The sequence below is a fragment of the Tupaia chinensis genome, unplaced genomic scaffold (genome assembly GCF_000334495.1).
Source record: "Tupaia chinensis unplaced genomic scaffold, TupChi_1.0 Scaffold000359_1, whole genome shotgun sequence".
In the NCBI taxonomy this organism is placed as follows: Eukaryota; Metazoa; Chordata; class Mammalia; order Scandentia; family Tupaiidae; genus Tupaia; species Tupaia belangeri.
This window is the reverse complement of record NW_006159855.1, coordinates 1,382,229-1,399,110: the sequence shown is the minus strand read 5'-3', so window position 1 is coordinate 1,399,110 and position 16,882 is coordinate 1,382,229. Positions and strand designations below refer to the sequence as shown.

At 42.0% G+C, this 16,882-nt stretch overlaps 1 protein-coding gene across 5 annotated transcripts in view; it reads left to right on the top strand.

Moving 5' to 3' along the window:
- Nucleotides 1-16,882, top strand: part of AP3S2 (adaptor related protein complex 3 subunit sigma 2) — a 109,864-nt gene that overhangs the window by 25,879 nt on the left and 67,103 nt on the right. For 4 of the 5 annotated variants that reach the window (XM_027773557.1, XM_027773555.1, XM_027773554.1 and 1 more), the window contains 2 exons: nucleotides 894-978; nucleotides 12,672-12,730. The gene's annotated coding sequence lies outside the window, so the exon portion shown is untranslated. The remainder of the gene's footprint in view (nucleotides 1-893; nucleotides 979-12,671; nucleotides 12,731-16,882) is intronic. The other variant, XM_027773556.1, reaches the window with a different exon arrangement.

Genomic DNA, 16,882 nt, shown 5'->3' with positions numbered 1-16,882 from the left:
ATCACCTGTCCTGGGGGGATGGCCACACTGCAATCTTTTCTCCTCTTGGGCTTTTGGCCATGTATGCACATGCACCCAGTGTGTTTTCCAAACTGCCAGATCCAGGACTTGAACCGTGAAGTTGGCTATGTGTGATCCAGCCCTCTTAACCACCACATCACCTGGCTGGCCTTATGTGAAATTAATTTGAATAGTCTATTTTATTTAACCAAATTACAAAACTATTATGTCAGTATATAATAAAAATACGATTATTAATGAGATATTTTACTTTTTAGGGGAACTACATCTTCCTATTTAAAAATTTTATTGCCAGAGAAAAAAGAGAAAGAGGTAGAGAGAAGGAAGGAGAGGGAGCTAGTACTCTGTATGGTCATGCCACAGTCCATCCTGCTTTATTCCTCTATCCTGCCAGGATTTGGGGCACGCATACCGACGTGCCTAGTTTATTTTTCAAATTGCCAGGCTGAGATTCGAACCACAGTTGGTCACATGGTGTTCCACTTCCTTAACTACTTTTAAATATATTGTGTATTTTACCTGTAAAGCACATTCCAATTCAGCCAAGCCACATTGTTTTAAAGAATTATTCACTTAATTTTATTTATTCACTCATTTATTTTAATTTGACCAGAGAGAGACACACAGAGAAAGTGAGAGAGAGAGAGGAGGGAACCAAGAAAGCAAGCCATCAGATAAGGACTAGAGCGTCCAGTGCCTTAACCACCACGTCACCCGCTGTTCCCCCAGATGAGTCACATTTTTACTACTTGATCGCTAGTGTCTAAATACTTTTTTGTCTCACATTCCACATTTAGGTCCATAATCTACTCGATTTTCTATAACATGCATCATATAACATAGGAGTCAGGTTTCCTTTTACTTTTATTTAGGTATCTCATTGACCCAGCACCATCTATTGAGAAGACCATATTCTCCCTACTGGTCTGCAGTGTTATCGTCATCATCTATCTGCTGGTGCGTTTCTGTTTTGTTTTTGTTTTTGTTTTTGTTTTTAAGTTTTGTTATAGGGTTCAGACACTCACTAGAGAAAGACAAGAAAGAGAGAGAAATCACCCATGGTAGAGGATAGCCATGCCACAGTCCCTTCTCCATCCTCCTCTCAGATTTTGGGCACGCATGCACGCATATCCAGTGTGTTTTCCAAGCCTCCAGGTCTGGGATTTGAACTATGCACTTGGCTATGTGTGATCCAGCCACTTTAACCTCCGTGCCACGTGCTAATGCCTCTTTCTGGATTTTTTTATTCTGTTCCATTAGTCTGTTTTTTTCATGTCAATAATCACCTGTCTTATTCCTATAGATTTATCGTAAGTCTTGGAACCTGGTATTATCAGTGCTCCAACTTTGTTTTTCTTCCTGGTTGCCTTGACTACTTTGTACTTTTCATTTTGTTACATATAAAATTTAGAATCAGCTTGTCACATTTTATTAAAAAAAGAAAGAAAGAAAGAAAGAAAAACCTGTCAGGAGTGATTGGCATTACATTGAATATATAGATTAATTTGGGGGAGATCTGATATTTTGTAGTTCTTTGCTTCTGGTTCGTAAAGAATCATTGGTTTTGCATGTTGACCTTATATCCAGTAACCGTGCTTCATTTACGTGTTCTAGCTAATACTTCAGCTGCATGTTTTCTGGATTCTCAACAAACACAAGATTGTCTGTGAATAATGACAAATTGATTTTCATTTTGTGTTCTTGCTCCCCTTCTGTGCTTGGACCTCTGATACTGAACATGAGTGGTAATCATAGGCATTTTTCCTAGATTCAAGAAGAGAGCTTTCAATATTGTAGTAAGAAAAAATTGTGGGCCGGCCTTGTAGAGCAGTGGGTAAGCACAGTGCATCTGGAGCCAGATCCCACACGACCAACTGCTGTTCAAGTCCCAGCCCCTGTGGCTTCAAAAACATGCTGAGCGTGTGTGCTTGTGTGCCCAAGATCCTGACGGCACAGAGAATGGAGGACAAGGATTGCAGTGTGGCCGTGTGCTTTTGGGGAGGTGCTCTTTCTGGTAGACATAGGCCCCCTGGAAATGAATTTTAAAAATAAAATGGAAAAGAAGAGGAGGGACCAGCAGTTAGCGTAATGGCTATGTCGCTGGACTCCCATGTAGTTGACTGCGTTTCAAGTCCCAGACCTGGTGGCTTAAACTCATGCCGGGCACGTATGTGTGCATGCCCAAGATCCTGAGAGGAGAAAGGAGGAGACGGGATTGTGGTGTGGCCATCCCAAGGTGATTTCTCGCTTTTCGTCTCTCTGTCTCTCTGGTGAGTGCACGCACCCTATACATAAAAAAACCTCTCCAAAAAGATTTTTGCCATAGAGTGTACACTTGCTGGAGAGGGACAGAAAGAGGTAATATGAGAAATCAGTCTCTAGGGGAGCTGGTTACACCACAATCCCTTCTCTTTCATTCTTCTCTTGGGACTTTGGGCATGCACGCACATGTGCTTGATGTGATTTTCAAGCCACGGTGTGCAGAGCTCAAGCCATGGTCAACCATGTGGGAGTCCAGAGCCTTAATGTCCCTGGACTTCCATGTAGTCGACCACAGTTCGAGTCCTAGACCTGGCAGCATAAAACTCACACCAGGTGCATGTGTGTGTCCAAAATTCTGAGAGTAGAATGGAGGAGAAGGGATTGCGGTTGCAGCGTGGCCATCTCCCCTGGTGGGGGTAATTTTTCACTTTTTGTCTCTCTCTCTGTGTCTCTGGCAAGTGCATGTGCCCTACAACAAAAATCTCTTAAAAAATAAACAAATAAAATAGAGTAAAAATATAAAGTGTAGTATTTCTCTACTTATTATTGACAGTGATGTTAATATATTACATACATACATACATACGTATATATAGTTTGTTTGTTTTAATTTACCAGAGGGCAAGTGCTCACCAGAAATACACAGAGAGAGAGAGAGAGGAGAGGGAGAAAGCACTTCCACTGGGAATGGTCATACTGCAATCTCTTCTCTTCTATTTCTCTGTCCTGTTGGGATATTAGCCATGCATGTACACACACACCCAGCATGATTTTTAAGCCACCCAGTCCAGGACTTGAACCATGGTCAGCCATTTGTGATTTTGCTCCCTTAACCACCAGGTCACAGGCTGGCACTGCATTATATTTTAATATTCATTTCACTTTTTTTTTTTTTTTTACAATCTTATGCTTTAGGAATTTAAAAATATATATTTATCTAAAGATTATGAATAAGGAGGTCAACAGAACGTTGCTTGTGATTAAAGATAAGTAATTTAACAAATTAATTAAATATAAAGATTAAACTTTTTTTTAGAGAGAGGTTGTTGCTATAGGGCACGTGCGCTCACCAGAAAGACAGAGACAGAGAGATAGAAAGGAAGAAATCACCCCCCAGGGGGGATGGCCACACCGCAATCCCTTCTCCTCCATTCTCCTCTCAGGATCTTGGGCACATGCACACATGTGCTCGGCATGAGTTTAAGCCACCAGGTCCAGGACTTGAACCACAGTTGGCTACATGGGAGTTCAGAGACATAGCCGTTATGCTAACTGCTGGTCCCAAGATTAAACTTTGTAAAATGTGTCTATATTTAGCTAGAAAACATAAAAAGCAAGAGGAGAATTTTGTCTGTTCTTCCAAAGTGTGTGTTTTGCTGCATTCCAACCTTTATTACTTATATAAAACTATATCTACAAATAGGTATTCTTCGTAATATGTCCCTAAGGGTATATTAAGACTCCTTTCTTTTTAAAAATAACTGGTATTGTGTTACAATGCTGCTAACAATGAAAATTATCTAGACCTCTACAGTATAAATCAGTTCCAAAATATTTGAGCTTAAAAGAAGAGAAAAAAGAATTTATGACCACAGCACAATTCCTACATGAACTCTAATTCTGTATCTTTGTCTAATTATAAATATCCAAACTCTTTCTCAAGCTCAAAATGTTATAAATTACTAGTAAAATAATTAATGTGTTATAGGTTTGATCTAATAATTTTCCCATGCAAGATTTAACTATGCTTTTTTAAAATTGTCAGAGGGTGTGTGTGCTTCCCAGAGAAAGACAGAGACAGAGAGAAAGGAAGAAAGGAACCCCCCCGTTGAGTGTGGTCACACTAAAATCCCTTCTCCTCCATTTCTTCATCCTATCAGGATTTTGAGTATTCACACACATGTTCCTAGTATGATTCTCAAGCTGCTGAGGCTGCAATTTTTTTAAAATTATTTTATTCAATTTCATTTATTCATTCGTTTATTTTAATTTTGACCAGAGAGACATAGAGAGAGGAAAGTGAGAAAGCAAGCCACCAGGTCCGGGACTCGAACAATGGTCGACCATGTGGGAGTGTCTAGCGCCTTAACCACCACGCTACTTGCCAGTCCCCAAGGCTGCGATTTTAATGTGTGGTCAAAAGTGTGGGATCCAGCTCCCTTCCTGGCAGGCGACAGGGCCAACCTATGATAGGTATTCTTTTTTTTTTTTAAGAGAGATTTTTGCTATAGGAGCATGCACTTACTGGAGAGACAGAGACAGACAGACAGAAAGCAAAAAATCCCCCCCCCAGGGGGCATAGCCAAGCCATAATCCCTTCTCCTCCATTCTCCTCTTGGGATTTTGGGCATGCATGCACACGCACTTGGTGTGTTTTATGTAGTTAATGAATTATTTATTTTATTTATGATCATTATTTAAGTTTGCTGTAGGGCATGTGTGCTCACCAGAGAGAGACAGTAAAGAGAAAGAAAGCAAGCCACCAGGTCTGGATGTAGGCCATGTGGGAGTCCAGTGCCTTAACCACCACGCCACCTGCTGGCCCCCTGGTGTGAATGTTAAGCCCTCAGGACTAGGTCTTGAACCACAGGTAACTACGTAGGAGCCCAGTGACATAACCATTATGCCATCTCCTGGTACCTTTTTTTTTCCTTTTTCTTTTCTTTTCTTTTCTTTTTTGTGTGTGATAGGTGTTCTTGACAGGGTGTCTCCACATTGTGATAGGTAATTCTCTCCAGGTCTCTCTGGTCCCTGCCTCTCAATCAGACATGTGTAACTATGCCTGCTATCATGTTGCTAAATAAAAATAGCAGTAGTCAAAAGTGTCTACCAAGTATAGGGCCAGCAGGTGGCATGGTGGTTAGGGTGGCTGGATCTGACATGGTTGATTCTGCAGTTCTAGTCCCGGACTTTGAAAATCACACCAAGCACTTCTACATACGTGCCCCAAATCCTAATAGAACCAAAGAGAAGGGATTGAGATGTGGCATCACCTTGGTGGGTGATTTCTCTCCTTCTCTCTCTCTCTCTCTCTGTGGCAATTAAACATGCCCGATAGCAAAAACTAAAACAAAACAACAACAACAAAAATTACCAAGTATAAATTGTTAAGTTATTAGAATATTATCACCTTCAAATTGAAAATAAATTCAAGTAATTGGATCAAGCTGTGCAAGTGTTTATGTAACCCCAGCAGAACCAGGAGTTATTACAAATACCTATTGCCGGGAAGAGGTATTCACCAGATAGCTACTGAGGACAGGAATAATATTTAATTTCCTTATGCACGTTATTGATATTATATTTTATGTCAGGATAATACAAATAGGTAACTATATTTTTTTAAGAAGAAACTTTTTAAAAAATAATTATTTAATTTTACTTACTTACTATTGTTCTTAAATTTGATGAGAGAGAGAGACAGAGAGAGATAGAAAGCAAGCAGCCAGGTCTGGGACTCGAAGTATGGTCAGTCATGTGGGAGTCCAGCACCCTAACCACCATGCCACTTGTGAGCCTCGTACTATAGTTTGAATCAATATTTTATTTATGGCTCATTGCATTGTAAATGCAAAAAGGGTAACAAAATTAGACACTGTCGATGAAAGACTGGAAAGCTCCCATCCTGCAGTTAGGAAGCACCTGTCCTTTAATGGTGTTAGGGCTACAAACAACACTGGCAGAATTATAAGGGGAGTTTGCATGGCAGAACCTGCACAATACAAAATGAGATTTCAATAAATGAAGTGGACAAATTTTGCACAGAAACCTCATTTGGAGGACTAGCCCCAGGGCTTAGGGGTTAAGAGAGCTGGATCTCACACAGCTTCAAATACCAGATCCAGTGGCTTGAAAAACACACCGGGTGTGCATGTGTGTGTCTGTGAGTGTGCACAAGTGCCCCAAATCCTGATAGGATGGAAAAATGGAGACGAAGGGAATGCGGTGTGACCATTCCCCATGGAAGGTGTTTTGTTCCTTCTCCCTCTCTCTTTGTCTCTCTCTGGAGGATACTTTGACCTCTGGCAAAAAGAAAAACAAAAACAGAAAACAAACAAACAAACAAACAAACCAAAAAACACCAAGAAACCTAGTTTGGATAACTAGATGCTTTTTTTTTTTTAAAGTTTTTTTTTGGAGAGATTTTCACTGTAGGGCGCGTGCGCTCGCCAGACAGACAGAGAGAGACATAGAGACAGAAAGCGAGAAATCACCCCCCAGGGGGGATGGTCACACCGCAATCCCTTCTCCTCCATTCTCCTCTCGGGATCTTGGGCACGCACGCATGGTTGATTCTGCAGTTCTAGTCCCGGACTTTGAAAATCACACCAAGCACTTCTACATACGTGCCCCAAATCCTAATAGAACCAAAGAGAAGGGATTGAGATGTGGCATCACCTTGGTGGGTGATTTCTCTCCTTCTCTCTCTCTCTCTCTCTGTGGCAATTAAACATGCCCGATAGCAAAAACTAAAACAAAACAACAACAACAAAAATTACCAAGTATAAATTGTTAAGTTATTAGAATATTATCACCTTCAAATTGAAAATAAATTCAAGTAATTGGATCAAGCTGTGCAAGTGTTTATGTAACCCCAGCAGAACCAGGAGTTATTACAAATACCTATTGCCGGGAAGAGGTATTCACCAGATAGCTACTGAGGACAGGAATAATATTTAATTTCCTTATGCACGTTATTGATATTATATTTTATGTCAGGATAATACAAATAGGTAACTATATTTTTTTAAGAAGAAACTTTTTAAAAAATAATTATTTAATTTTACTTACTTACTATTGTTCTTAAATTTGATGAGAGAGAGAGACAGAGAGAGATAGAAAGCAAGCAGCCAGGTCTGGGACTCGAAGTATGGTCAGTCATGTGGGAGTCCAGCACCCTAACCACCATGCCACTTGTGAGCCTCGTACTATAGTTTGAATCAATATTTTATTTATGGCTCATTGCATTGTAAATGCAAAAAGGGTAACAAAATTAGACACTGTCGATGAAAGACTGGAAAGCTCCCATCCTGCAGTTAGGAAGCACCTGTCCTTTAATGGTGTTAGGGCTACAAACAACACTGGCAGAATTATAAGGGGAGTTTGCATGGCAGAACCTGCACAATACAAAATGAGATTTCAATAAATGAAGTGGACAAATTTTGCACAGAAACCTCATTTGGAGGACTAGCCCCAGGGCTTAGGGGTTAAGAGAGCTGGATCTCACACAGCTTCAAATACCAGATCCAGTGGCTTGAAAAACACACCGGGTGTGCATGTGTGTGTCTGTGAGTGTGCACAAGTGCCCCAAATCCTGATAGGATGGAAAAATGGAGACGAAGGGAATGCGGTGTGACCATTCCCCATGGAAGGTGTTTTGTTCCTTCTCCCTCTCTCTTTGTCTCTCTCTGGAGGATACTTTGACCTCTGGCAAAAAGAAAAACAAAAACAGAAAACAAACAAACAAACAAACAAACCAAAAAACACCAAGAAACCTAGTTTGGATAACTAGATGCTTTTTTTTTTTTAAAGTTTTTTTTTGGAGAGATTTTCACTGTAGGGCGCGTGCGCTCGCCAGACAGACAGAGAGAGACATAGAGACAGAAAGCGAGAAATCACCCCCCAGGGGGGATGGTCACACCGCAATCCCTTCTCCTCCTCCATTCTCCTCTCGGGATCTTGGGCACGCACGCACATGTGCCCGGCGTGAGTTTTAAGCCACCGGGTCCAGGACACGAACCGCGGTCGACTACGTGGGAGTCCAGTGACATAGCCATTACGCCAACTGCTGGTTCCCTTAAGTTTTTGTTATAGGGTGCATGTGCTTGATAGAGAAAGACAGAAAGAGACACAGAGAGAGAGATAAAGTGAGAAATCACCCTCAGGGGCGGGGGGTGAGGATGGCCAGGGTGCAATCTCTTCTCCTTTAGTGTCTTGGGACACACACCAGTCATTTTCAAACACCAAGCCCAGGACTTGAACTGTAGTCAGCCATGTGGGAATCCAGCACCTTAACCACCATGCCATTTCCTCCCTCTTTTCCTCGTTCCCTTTCTCTCTTCCTTCTTTTCTCTATTCATTTCTGGATGTAGTCTCCCCAGGTTGCCTCGGCCGGCCTTGAACTCTAGGATCCTTCCTCTGCCACAGCCTCCTGATGAGCTGGCATTATATGTGCATGCCGCTGTGTGTGGCTCTGTTTCCTTAGGCTAGAAAATGGAAGGGTAGGGCTAGCTGGTGAAGCGGCAATGAAATGCCCTGCGAGTCTGGCCTACATAGGAAGGGTCCTGAGTACACCGGGCACACATGAGCCTGTGATCCAGGGCTGGTTACAGCTGGGTAGATCACGGTGTCACAGCCCTGTCAAGGATGCTTTCTCTCTGTCTTTCTCTCTCTCTTGCTCTCTCTTTCTCTCTCTCTCTCTCTCATTCATGGAAGAAATAAATAGGACCAGCAGATGGCATGGAGGTTAAGGCACTGGATCCCACATGGGTGACTGCATAGTTTGAGTCCTGGACCAGGTGGCTTGAAAATCACGCTGGACATGAGTGCATACATGTCTAAAACACCAAGAGGAGAATGGAGGAGAAGGGATTGTGATGTGGCTATCCTCCTTGGGGGATGATTTTTCACTTTCTCTCTCTCCTTCTCTACCTCTCTCTGGCAAGTGCATGCTCCTTATACTAAAAGCTAAAAGAGAAAGAAAATTTAAAAGGCTTTTTTTCCTAGAAGGCAGGTGCACACAGAAGAGCAAGAGAGAAAGACAGAGAGAAAGTGCCCCGGATGGGACCTGGTCATTTCACATCCTTTTTTCTTCTAAATCTTCATCCCTTCAGGATTCTGTATATGTGTATGCCCCTCATGGAGTTAGTGGGGTTGATACTTGAACCCCAGTTAGCCATACAGAACCAGGCCTCCTCTGCACAGCACCTAAACCCTGCTTTATGGAGCTGGCCCAGTAAATAAACTTACAAAAATAGCAGACAGAGGGGCCGGCAGACGGCATGGCGGTTAAGGCACTGGACTCCCACATGGCCAACCATGGTTCGGGTCCTGGACCTAATGGCTTGCTTTCTCGCTTTCCCTCTTGTTCGCTCGCTCTGATCAAACTGGAATATAATAATAATAATAAATTTAATTTAATTTAAAAATCTTAATTAAAAATAGCAGAGGAATAAATAAAAATTTAAAACATTGGACTGTTGGAAAAGTCATGACTTTTTTTTTGTTTTTCTATGCAAAAAGGCATTGTGACTTTTATGACAACCCAATAGTAAATAAAATGATTATCTATGGGGGAGAAAGGAGACAGGTAGAAGGGATGGGATAAAAGCTATATTTCTCTACATGTACCCAGTTTTGTAGATTCGACTCTAGAATTATGTGAACATTTAACATAAGATTAGAACGAACTTAAATCAACATGTATTGGCAATTTGCATCTTCCTTTCTTTTTCTTAGTCAGTCTATCTAGAGGTTTTATCAATTTTATTGATCTTTTTAGAGAACCAGCTTTTGGCCTCATTGATTTTTCTCTAATGTTTGTCCGTTTGCTATTTTATTGATTTTTTTCTCTTATTTCCTTCCCTCTACTTACTTTGAGTTTAATATGCTTTCTTTTTCTAGTTACTTAAGGTGGAAATGTTTCTTTCTTTTTTTTTTTTGGAGAGTATTTTTTGTTACAGGGCACGTGTGCTTGTCAGAAAGACAGAGAGAAAAAGAGGGACAGAAAGTGAGAAATCACCCCCCCCCAGGGGTGATGGCCACGTCGCAATCCCTTCTCCTCCCTTCTCCTCTTGGGATCTTGGGCACACACACACACGCGCCCGGCATGAGTTGAAGCCACCGGATCTGGGACTCGAACTGCAGTCGGCTACATGGAAGTCCAGCGACATAGCCATTATGCCAACTGCTGGTCCCTCTTTATTTTTTAAAAAAGAGAAATTTTTGCTATATGGCTCATGAACTTGACAGAGAGACAGAGATAGAAAGTGGGAAATCATCCCCCAGGAGGGATGGCCACATTGCAATCTCTTCTACAGTCTCTTCTCAGGATTTTGGGCACACACGGACATGTGCCTTACATGAGTTTCAAGCCAATGTGTCTAGAACTCGAATTGCAGTCAGCCATGTGGGTATCCAGTGATGTAACCATATACCATCTGCTGGTCCCAAAACGTCTCCTTTTCTAATATAAATATTTATACACCTATTATACAAATCTTCTCCTAAGAATAGTGCCACATATGTGAATGTATGCAGTCTTACATGTCTGTATGTATGGAGCTTTGTTTTTAGCAAGCTACAAGGTCCAGGACTAGAACCATAGTCGGCCATGTGGGAGTCCAGCACCTTAACCACCAGGCCATTTGTCAGCCCCTCTGTCTCCTATTTTTGTAAGCTTATTCAGATTGTTTATTTCTTCTTCTTTTAAAAAATAATTATTTATTTAATTTTATTTATTTATTTTTTAAATTTTGCTATTGGGGGGGGGGGAGGTGACACTGTGGTTAAGGTGCTGGATTCCCACATGGACTACCACAGTTAGAGTCCCAGACCTGGCAGATTGCTTTGTCACTTTTCCTCTCTCTCTCTCTCTCTTTTTCTCTCTCTCTGGGAGCACTCATGGACTGTAGCAAACTTTAAAATAATAATAATAATAATAAATTAAATTAATTAATAATTCTTTTTAAAATGTTTTGTTCTAGAGCATGTGTTCTCACCAGAGGGATACAGAACAAGAGAGAGGGAAAGTGAGAAAGCAAGCCACCAGGTCCGGGACTTGAACCATAGTCGGCCATGTGGGGGTCCAGCACCTCAACCAACACACCATGTGCTGGCCTCACTTATTTATTCTTATTCCAGTTATGAGCATACGTGTTTTTGATGACCTTTCAAAGAATATCCTGTGTAGGGACCAGCAGGTGGCATAGTGGTTAAGGCGCTGGGCATTCCCACATGGCCGACCATGGTTCAAGTCCTGGACCAGGTGGCTTGCTTTCTCATTTTCTCTCTCCCTCACTCTCTCCCTCTGTCTCTCTCTGGTTAAATTAAAAATGAACAAATGAATGAATAAAGTTAAATAAATAATTCTTTAAATAAAAAAAAAATCCTGTGTGTTCAGTGAGCTCCTTCTACTCAGGCTGGCTAGAAGCTGGCATCTCTGAGCTCCATATGGACCATGGGAGCTGTTCAGCCTACAGCTGGTAGTTCTTTGCTTCCTTTGCAGGTCTGCTTGCTTCACACGTACATAGCTTTGAGACTGTCCCTGCTTCTAGGTCCCCTCAGTGGATTAACCCAGGGAATATAAGTGTGTATGTATATTCACATTTATATCTACATTTAAAAAATAATTATTTATTTGATCTTATTTATCATCATCATTATTATTTTAAAAATTCAACCAGAGAGAGATAAAAATTGAGAGAGCAAGCCACTAGGTCCGGGACTCAAACCCTGGTCAGCCATGTGGGAGTCCAGCACCTTAACCACCATGCCACCTGCTGGCCCCTCTACTTTTATTTCAGTTAAGTTGTCAGGAAAGTCATGATGTTTTTTTCTATTTTTCTGTGCAAAACTGCGTCATGACTTTCCCAACAACCCAACATATCTGTCTGTATGGAAAACCATGAGTTCACTCGACACCTCCAATTCTAATCTAGAACTACAGTTTACATCATACCTTTCCCTCTTTCCATATCTGAAACTTCCTTCTAGGACAGTGAGAAACTCAACTTTCATTGTCATTGACATATTCAATTATTTGACTGATTGCTGTTTTTTTTTTTTTTTTTTTTTAATTTGCCAGGGGGCATATATACTCACCAGAAAGAAACAGAAAGACAAAGAAAAGGGGAGAGAGAGAAAGCATCCCCACTGAGGTGTGATCATGCTCGAACCCCCTTCCCCCTTCTCTCCACCCAGTTGGGAGACTGAGCATGCACACACACACACACACACACGCCAAGTGTGTTCCTCAAGTTGCTGGGGCTGGGACCTGAATCATGGTCAGCCATATAGGACCCAGCTCTCTTAACCCTCAGGCCTTGGGTCTAGACCATTGACTAATCTTGTATGGAACCAGTGTCCTATGTCTGCGGCCGCTCCTCCCGCAGCATATGCTTTCCTCACCCTTCCTGGTTCCTGCCTCCCCACAAAGAGAGGGTACACAGCCTAGAGCAAAAAAAAAAAAAAAAAAAAAAAAAAAAAGAGGTGAGAGCTTTAAGAGGTGGTTAGGTCATTAGCAAAGTCCTTGTGGAGGGATTAATGCTGTTTTTGAGGGAGCCTGTTAGTTGTGGGAGTGGGGTTCTGGTGAAAGGATGAAATTAAGCCTCCTTCTTCCATCTTTCATGCTGACTTTCTCTTTTTTCTCCTGCCCTGGGATGGTGAAGTGTGAAGGCCTTCACCAGATTCTGGCTTTATGTGCTTGGACCTACCAGCCCCCAGAATTGTGAGTTAAATACATTTCTGTTTATTATAAATGACCCAGTCTGTGGTATTCTGTGATAGCAGTGTAAAATGAACTGACAGGTAGTAAAAAGAACACTATTCATTTTTAAATACAGTCATGCATCGTTTAACAATGGGTAGTCATTCTGAGAACTGTATCAGTAGGCAATTTGGTCCTTGTGCAAACATTGTAGCAAATACTCACACAAACCTAGATGGTATAGCCCTATATACCTAGGCTGTATCAGTTAGTCAGTGTATATACGTACGTAAACATATGTATACACACACACGAGTACATACACATACATAGGTATCACTCAGTCACTCGGTTTTGCCTCTTACTGGCAATACCGGTAGTGGATTTTTGTATGTGTAGGGGCCATGATGAATAAAACAACACAAAATTAAATCAAGCACAAGACAAAAACGAAGAAATCAAGAGTCATAAGCTGTAGGAGGCTGCTGTTAGGGTAATGCAACATGGTTTACCGTAAAGAAGCAGGCCACTCTAAAATAATAAAAAGGATAGGATGGTAAATGTGTTAACTAGTAACCTAGCTGTTTATTGTCAGGTATCATGTATTGTCCATGCTAAACTTTTTTTTTTTCTTTTCAGAGGTTTTTGCTATAGGGCGCTTATGCTCGCCAGAAAGACAGAGAGAGATAGAGAGACAGAAAGTGAGAAATCACCCCCACAGGGGGTATGGCCACGCCGCAATCCATTCTCCTCCATTCTCCTCTTGGGATCCTGGGCATGCACGCACACACGCCTGGTGTGAGTTAAAGGCACTGGGTCCGGGACTCAAACTGCAGTTGACTGCATGGGAGTCCAGTGACATAGCCATTATGCTAACTGCTGGTCCCTAAAGGTGTGCTGTACTCTTATATGACTGGCAGCACATTAGCTTGTATTCACAGCACCACCACAAACACAGGTATGATTGCCTCAATCGGTCAATCGGTTAAGACCCATTATCCCCTTTTGCCCAGAATTGTTCTTTGCCTCTTGTCGTGTGACAGTGGTGTGGGATGTGAGTGAAGGGAGGTTGATGTGGTTATCTAGTTTGGGTGTAGTGTAGTAGATTGCTATGGTCTGTAGTCTCGCATTCGTGTGTTTAAGTCATTGCCAGCCATCCTCGTCTAAGAAGACCCTATACTTATACTTCTGTGCTAAGCACAGAGTGGGTGACATGAAGGAGTGGAGGTCACATCATAGTTGACATGTGCCCTGTAGTGGCTGGGACACTAAGTCTTTGTGGGTAATAGAGAAGGAACAAAATATAAAACGTGAAGAACCAAAAGCTAGAATGTAGGAAATTCTTCCAGCATCAGACAGGTGAAATAGTAAGTGGGGGATTTCATTCTCATTAACCCCAGTCAAAATCAAAGTTCTCTCAGGAATGTTCTTGCTAAACCCGTGCATGTAATTACAAACACATCGTTCCCCTACCCCCGCTTTGATGGACATTGGGCAGAATAGAATTCATCGGGTTTCCTGTGTAAGGCACAAATGTGGAACAGTAAAACAAACAAGGGATGCATCTGTGTGTGAAGCCTTAGGTTTTATGCATCAGATCACATCTTAGCATATCTGACACCTCTTGTCCTGACAGAGTCTGGTGGTTCCAGAAGAAATAGCATGCTCAATTGCTACCAATGCAGCAAAATCGCCTGAAGAAAACACACACACACACACACACACACACACACACACACACCGCAGAGTAAAAGATACAAAACAAAGGAAGCACTGAAGAGGGAAAGCGTACATAAAATAAGATGCCAGAATGAGAACCAGACCTATCCATCACGTTGCGTCAATATATGCAAATGTGGTAAGCCTAGTTTGGAAAGAAAATCCATGACATGCCGTTGGAGCAGACATCTCTTAATGCCCCATCAGAGCCCCTCAGACTCACATTCCTCCAGGACCTTTCTCCTATCCTGTCCTAGCCTCTCTGTAGGGACCAGTTCTGCTTGGGCTCCTACTGGCTCCATGCAGAAACAACTTTCTACCCCTGTCCTCCTGACCACACCCTGTCACTTGCTCTCTACAACAGGTGGACCCAAGAGCACTCCTGGGTTATTTGTTTATTTATTATTTAGAGAGAGATTTTTGCTATAGGGCATGTGTGCTCGCCCAAGAGACAGAAAGTGAAAAATCACCCCCCAGGAGCGGGGATAGTCACACGGCAATCCCTTCTCCTCTCGGGATTTTGGGCACGCACACCTAGATTTAAGCCACTGAGTCTGGGACTCGAACTGCGATCAGCTACAAAGGAATCCAGCAACAAAACTGTTGTGCCATCTGCTGGTCACATGGACCCAAGAGCATTCCTGAGAGAAGACTTTCAGGATAGGATTGTGTGGAGAGCTGCCAATCTAAAAACATATCATTAAAACATGCTCTCCAGGGGATTATGAAGTTGCTTTGTTTTGTTTTCTTCATTGCCAGAAGGTGTATGCACTCCCCAGAGGGAGACAGTGAGAGAGGGCAGAAGAGCCCTCTAATAGAGTGTGGTCACACCATAAGACCTTCTCCATTTGTTCCTGTTTTGAGAATTCTGGGCAGGCACGCACATGCACCCAGTATGTTTTTCAAGCCTCTGGGTCCAGGACACAGTGCAATCAACCCTGTGGTGTTCAGTTCCCTTACCTGCCAGGCCTCGGGTGATTTTTCCTTTTAAAAAAATGACAAATTTTACAATTTCTGTACTGACATGACCATTGCATGATATAAAAGGAGGGAGCATTAGGACAGATTTATAAATGGCTCATAGATCCTTTTACACATATTATTGTAAAATAAATACAAATGGTTTATAGAATATGTTAAAAGATCTTAACCTTGGGGCCAGCAGGTGGCATAGTGGTTAAGGTGCTGGATCCCACATAGCCCACCATAGTTCGAATCCCTGACCCAGCAGCTTAAAAATCATGCTGGGCGCATTTCTGTGAGTGCCCAAAATCCCAAGAGGAGAATGGAGGAGAAGGGACTGTGGCGTGGCTGTACCCTCAAAAGGTGATTTCTCACTTTCCCTCTGTCTCTCTTTCTCTCCAGCAAGTATATATACTCTGGCAAAAACCTAAAAAGGCATACAAAGATCTCAACCTCAATCAGTCATTCTGGTTTTTTGTTTGTTTCTTTGTTTTCCAGAACACGTGTGCACTTGCAAGATAGAGAGGGAAAGTGAGAAAGTACCCTCTGTGCAGAATGCTCATACTTCAATCCCTTCTCCTTTCTCCCTCCTTTTGGGATTTTCGGCACACATAAACGTACCTGGTATGTTTTTCAAGCCATTGGGTCTAGGACTCAGTCCACATGGCCAGCCATGTGGGATCTAGCCACCTCAACCACCATGCTATGGACCCACCTCACTCCATGCTTTTAATTTATGTATATTTAATTATGAATGAGGTTGAACATCTTTTAATATGTCCTGTAAACCATTTATATTTATTTATTCTACGAAAGCTTATTTTTGCTTTCAGCCATCTCTCTCCACCTAGCCCAGTTTGGAAAAGATCAAAACATTTCCTAATAAAGATTTGGCTACATCTTGGATAAACAGGCACTAATGTAGATTTCTAGGGAAAATGTGTGTGTGAATTGGTGCAACTTTTTTTAAAAAAATATATTTATTTTTATTTGACCAGAGACAGACAGAGCGAGAGAAAGAGAGAGAGAGAGAAAGTGAGAAAGCAAGCAGTCGCCAGGTCTCCAGGACCCGAACTGTGGTCAGCTATGTGGGAGTCCAGCACCCTTAACCACCACACCACCAGCCGGCCTGGTGCAACTTTTTTGAAGGGACATTTGACCATGTTTATTGTATTATGTGGCTCTTTACCTAGCAATTATGTTTCTAGAAATAGAAAATGTTTGTGAAGTGACACGTATGTGAACATCGAAATAGCGAAATGATAGAAACAACTTAAGTGGTCATTAATAAGGGCTGGCTAAATAAATTATGAAATATCTGTTCCAAGAAGTACTACATAGCTTGAGACCAGCAAGTGGCATGGTGGCTAAGGGGCTGGACACTCCCACATGGCTGACCACAGTTCGAGTCCTGAACCTGGTGGGTTGCTTTCTTACTTCCCTTCTCTCTCTCTCTGTCTCTCTCTGTCAAATTAAAAATAAACAAGTGAA